This window comes from Brassica oleracea, chromosome C7, assembly GCF_000695525.1.
Source record: "Brassica oleracea var. oleracea cultivar TO1000 chromosome C7, BOL, whole genome shotgun sequence".
Taxonomy (NCBI): Eukaryota; Viridiplantae; Streptophyta; class Magnoliopsida; order Brassicales; family Brassicaceae; genus Brassica; species Brassica oleracea.
The window spans coordinates 17,717,764-17,723,483 of record NC_027754.1 but is presented as its reverse complement, the minus strand read 5'-3'; the positions used below and the strand labels follow the sequence as shown (position 1 = coordinate 17,723,483).

The 5,720-nt window shown below is 35.2% G+C and overlaps 1 long non-coding RNA gene across 4 annotated transcripts; it reads left to right on the top strand.

Moving 5' to 3' along the window:
* Positions 1–702: 702 nt before the first annotated feature.
* On the top strand, positions 703–5,065 carry LOC106307100. Of its 4 annotated transcripts, XR_001263268.1 has the most exons (10): positions 703–1,187; positions 1,305–1,463; positions 1,549–1,684; positions 2,072–2,169; positions 2,441–2,873; positions 2,959–3,172; positions 3,317–3,496; positions 3,585–3,652; positions 3,874–4,272; positions 4,571–5,065. It is a non-coding gene; the product is annotated as an uncharacterized LOC106307100 (long non-coding RNA). The 4 variants fall into 4 exon arrangements; XR_001263267.1 differs by having other exon boundaries at positions 708–1,187; positions 2,441–3,172; positions 4,117–4,272; XR_001263266.1 differs by having other exon boundaries at positions 709–1,187; positions 2,441–3,172.
* The last annotated feature ends 655 nt before the right edge of the window (positions 5,066–5,720 follow it).

Below are 5,720 nucleotides of genomic sequence, written 5' to 3'. Positions count from 1 at the left end.
AGAATACTGGTTGAAAATATATACTATGTGCTGACACTTAGGTATTCAATGGTAGAGTAACTCTAATTCCCAATGTCTCAACGGTTCAATCCAAGTGTGGAAATCATTGTAAAAATGCACTGTCTCTCTTTCTTAAAAAACATTTTTAATTTTAATTATAAATATGTTACTTTGTGTTTATTTATTTCTTATAATTTAAACCAATAAAAATACAATAAGTCTAATTAATTTTAAAATTTATAATTTATCACTATTACCTAATAAAATACATAGAAAATGTGAAAATATATTTTTCGGAAATATTCTTTTAGAATATTAACTTTCTAAAACAGAGGAATATTAAATTTTTTTAGTATATATGTATTAATTATCCAAGCATATATTAGATTCAAAGATAATAATATAGTTTTGAAAAGATAACATTAAATGATGTTGAGTTTACATGCTTTTATGTGTATGAAACTTGCAATTTTTCAATCTATTAATGTTTATTTTTCTTTTAAATGATGATTCTTCTACCACAGTATCCAAAAGTAGTGACGGATTCAGATGCTATAATATCCAGCAAACACGTCTCTACTCTTAACACATGAAGCTCTAACTTCTGGCAAATGTGAAGTATATGTTGAAACCTATAAGAGAATTGATATCTAAGAGCATTATTAACCCTGTATTTTAGGGGGTTCTTAGAGGAAAGTATGATTAAAAGAAAAAGAAAAAAAGCAATTAAGACAAGAAACGCCGCTTGAATTGGGACAATAAAAGTCATCTCTTAATAAGAATACGTGTTGAGACTTGGCTTTTCCTTCTTCCTCTTTTGATTCTCCTCTTGGATCAATCTCCGGCGGAGGAGGGGAAACAAGCGGCTGCTTCCGGTTATTACGGTGGATTCTTTGAAGCTCAAGGCACATGGAACGCGCGTAAGGACGAGAGAAGGAGTCGCACAACCGTGAGGAGTCACGTAATAAGGGAGGTGAACCCCGGGATGAATCGGTGAGTTCGGTTGCGGAAGTTTCTTGATGTCATCAACGTCCGGTTTACTTCGGTGGTTGGATAAGCGATGGAAGTTGTGAGGAGGAGGAGGAGGAGGAGAGAGATCAAGATCGAACGGTTCATGTGTGTCGTCGCCTTTAGTTACTAATGCTATATCTGTAACAAAGTTTCAAAGCGTCACAGAATCAACAAGAGTAAGTACAATACCACAATTTCTCTGTTTCGTTCCCCTGTCCTTGTGTAAACAGAACGAGTCTGGTCTTATCTATAACCTGCATTTATTGTCTTTGATGCATGTTTTCACTTTCAAGCAACTACATTCAGCGACTGGTGGGTTTAGCAAGTCTAATGTTGTTGGTCACGGTGGGTTTGGATTGGTTTATCGTGGTTTGCTTAACAACGGGAGAAAAGTTGCTATCAAGTTTATTGATAATGCAGGAAATCAAGGTGAAGAAGAGTTCAAGATGGAGGTTTGTTGTTCTTTGTTTGAGCTTTTAGTCTTTGTTTAGCTCACTAATTACTTCAACGGTTGATTGATTATGTATCTGGTGACAGGTTGAGCTGCTAAGCCGTCTGCGTTCACCGTACTTGTTGTCTCTTCTTGGTTATTGCTCAGACAATAGTCACAAACTGCTTGTGTATGAGTACATGCCAAATGGCTGTCTGCAGCAACACCTGTATCCTATTAATAGTTAAGTTCCTTCCTCAAGTAATGTTACAAGTAGTCTGAGACTTGTCAACTGTTCTTCTGCATCTTTTGCTAAGTTTAAACAGTTGCTAAGTTTAAAGTTTGTATCTTTGGTAATGAGGCTGGTTTGCACAATGCACACATATAGAAGGTGACATTTATTCATGTTTTCATTGGCATTATGATAATTGTGTGCATTACTGGTACCTATGTGTTTACTGATATTTAAGTGACTTGACTCAGTACTCGATTATAACCTGAAACTATCTATCTGTGCATTGAGGAGCATAGAGTCTTAAATTTTTGCTGCATGATCTGCTCGTGTGAAGGAACAATATTTGTTTGCACGGTTCTCATTCTATCTTTTTTTTTTCTCTGTGGAATATTTAGGTTTCAAAGGCCTCCTGGACCAATTCCATGGTCAATGCTCGGATTAGAAGTCTACACAGGAGCCATTGATAACTTTGGTTTTGAGGATTACTTGAATGGTAATTGTCCTTTACTCCTATTGCATTACATGTTTCTCAATGTTTAACCTTTTTTTTTTTTTTTTAAGAACCCCTAAATAAAAGACTCTCATTGGAGCACCAAAATGTTGGTGTCTCTTAGCTAAATCTATTAAGTGACATTTAATAGTTAAAAATGATTAAGAGACCCATAGTGGATTTTTGGATTAATGATGCTCTAATTAACTAACTTGGGGGCTGGGATCTTTCTTTGTTAAAGCAAAAAAAAAAAATCTAACAATACTAAAAGCAGGATATCAAGCCCTTTAAGCATGTCCACGTCAGCCAGTAATATTGCAACAATCATCCACGTCATCTTTGATGAATTGCCATGTCATAAAAGCTTTGTTCGGAAAAAAAATACCGAAACTTTCGTGTGATCATGATATTTTCTAATGGCCCAGTCAAGCCCACTTCTCGAAACGGCTCACACCTTTGTCGTCTCAGTTTTGTATCCCTGCAAATCTCCGTTACCACAACCCTTTCTTTATCAATCAATTATACCTTTTACTCCTTTTTTATGGTTTCCTTTCACCTCCTCCCTATGTATCTTCTCCTATAAAGATCGTTTCTTCAAAATTTTAACCCAAACCAAAATCGAAAAACCTCCACTAATGAAGGTAAAGCCTATGGCCATGAAAAATAAATAATTCAGTCTCTTGCTCTTCCTCTACTCTACATACCCGGTAATCAAACCCGCAGTATTCATAGCTATAAAACGGCGAAATCCACCGCGTTTGCCATCAAGTTTGCTTGCTTCCATTGTTGCAGCTTCATAACTCGTGCCCTGTTTGTCATATGAGTTCCCCACAGACGATGCTGATTACAAGTTCATGACTCATGGAGGTCAGACCAGTGGGGAAGTCGGACAACGAACGGTTGAGAGTTCCCCGACGCCGAGGAGGTTTAGTGTATCATATCCATGGCCACTCAGGAGACATGATACGAATTAGGATTCTGTGAGTGGATCTGATATCGATACTAGGTAAGACAATTATTTGTGTTGTGTCTGTGCAAAGTGCTTTCCGTTTTGATTTCTTAGAATTAAAAAGTATGAAAACTAATTCATTGTTCGGGATAAAGTATTGGCCTTAACTGATACATGGTTTGTCTTCCTGTTCTGTACAAGAAATTCATGGCATACACTGAAATTCTCTAAACATTTGAAGATCAAGAGGAGTTAAAAGAGATTTTGACCTTCGAATGCTAGCAAGAAGGCGGATCAATGGGAAGCTTTTCGAATATACTCTGTACACATTCCTTTTACCTGTCCTTCTCTCCAATATTTGTGTTGCCAGTGTTAACAATGGTGGCTTCCCTAAACCCACGTCTGTTTTATTCTCCTTAACTAACAAAATGTGTTTCACCTAGCATTTAAAGCACTGAATTTTTCTTAGGGTTATGGAGATGGGGAAGAAGCTTGCAAAGAGGATAAGGAAGCAAAGGGCCTTACATTGTCCTGAGTGTATGTGCTTTAATCATTTCACTCTCACTATTAAAGCTTCTTATTTTTTTTGTTGCACATACAGCTGTAACACTAATATTATTATTACTTTTTTTATAACTGGGTATAATATGCTTACGTGATATTAGTTCAAATAAGAATATATATGATTTATAAAATTTGATTGTTACTGCTTTCAATGGTGCATATATGTTACTTTGTCTTATTTATTTTCCCTGCAGCTAATTGTGGCTTTGAAAATTTATTTTCTACACCGAAGAAAAGAAGAAGCCAGTGACTGTTTTAACGTTTTGTTGTCTTCTAGGCTCTGTAAATGTTCTTAAAACTGGTGTTTTGATGATTATGTGCCTCATATTTGTTTTTCTTTCTATGGATAGGTTATAAATCACAGCTCATTGAATGAAAAAAAGTACCTAACTCCGTATTTTCCAATGGTCTTACATAATCGTCTCCAATGGCATCAGGGGCCTTATGCTACTGTCGATATACTACAGATTCCACCAATATCATATCTTCAAAGCCAAAAAGGGGGAAGATGAACATGGCGACTTGAAGCCAGCCTCTATCGCTGAGGGTGGAAACTGCAGCAAACCATAGTAGACGCTAGAAGGTGCTCGCAGGTAAACACTACATGTATTACGTCTTCTTTGTTGTTTTTGTTATTCTCCCTTTCTTTATATGGCATCTTACTAGATATTTCCAAATGAAATTTGGTAGTTCATCACAAAACTTCTATATTTGATTTAGAAAGGGGAGTCATTCACCAATGATGTTTTATGGTTACATGGATTCCAGTTTTATTCATTTGAAACTCTGATACATGCTTATCGAACAAAACAATGTTTAGCGGCATTTGTATTTATTAGTGAATTAAACTTTTTACATGGTTTCTCATATTGCTTCATGTGCACTGTGCAGGTTGAAGCAAAAGAAGTTTTCTTTTCTGTTACAAAGCTTTCCCAATCTAAAGACACTGGTTTGGGAAAGAATGGTTTACTTTATCATAAAGGAACTTTCTCCATCAGCGGATAAAGTTTGTAGTTTGTAATTTGCTTAAGTAGCTGAATCCTAACACTAATACTGAGGGTATAGTTTCTGAATTCTGATAATTTGTTTGTTTTTCTATGGTTAGTATTGTTACAAGCTCCCTGATCAGCGATATGAATAGCAAGATTGATATGTATCTTGCAAATGGTACAACTCTCTAATACCGAATAATAGACAAAACCCTTTTTACACAAATTAAGTGGTACTTGAAACAAGCGATTGTGGATAAGAACTATGTTGTTTCAAGCTCTGTTAGTAAGTTCTTTTGCATGATTCTTAGTTGCAAAACCAAAACTCAGGTTATGCTGCAAAATGATTAGTTTCATAAATATCAGCTTCTACATTGATATATATGTAGAAAAAGAAGAAAAGCTTACAAGGATTAAGGATGTTAAGGGGCTTTAAAAGGATAAAGCACTGCAAGAAATGAAAGGCAAGGGCAGCATTTTGAAGTATTGGATATAACGCGTGTTTTTTTTAATCTTGGGAGTATTCCTTATGTGCTGCATAACTGCTATTAGATTACTTGATAAGATAAGAAATGTATTTCTTAATTTGCTTCACCAGTGCCAACAATCACAAAATTATAATTTGTTCTTCCTTCTTTCAGGTTCTAATGATTGGTTGTTATTTGAGTTGTGATTTTTAGTAGGGATGTGTAAAGGAAGATGAAATCTAACAAGTCAGTGTCAGAGGTTAATGATGAAACTGAGGGCGAGGATGGTAGTAAATAGCTTTGTAGTTGATCATTTTAAATTACGTTTCATTGTGTATAATCAAATTCTTGATGAGAACGATGACTAAGGTTGAAGTTTGTAGCATAAGTACAGATGGCTGATCTATTTGTCTTCTTTATGTTTTCGTAAAATTGTTATGGGAATGATTAAAAGATAGTGTTGTTCTTTATTATTCTCTTTGTTTTAATACTTCCACGAAATGTTTTATTCCCTAAATGATTTAGATTCTTACTTTATATATTTGCGATCTCATATTTCTATTTTGACATGTGATCAGTTCAAAT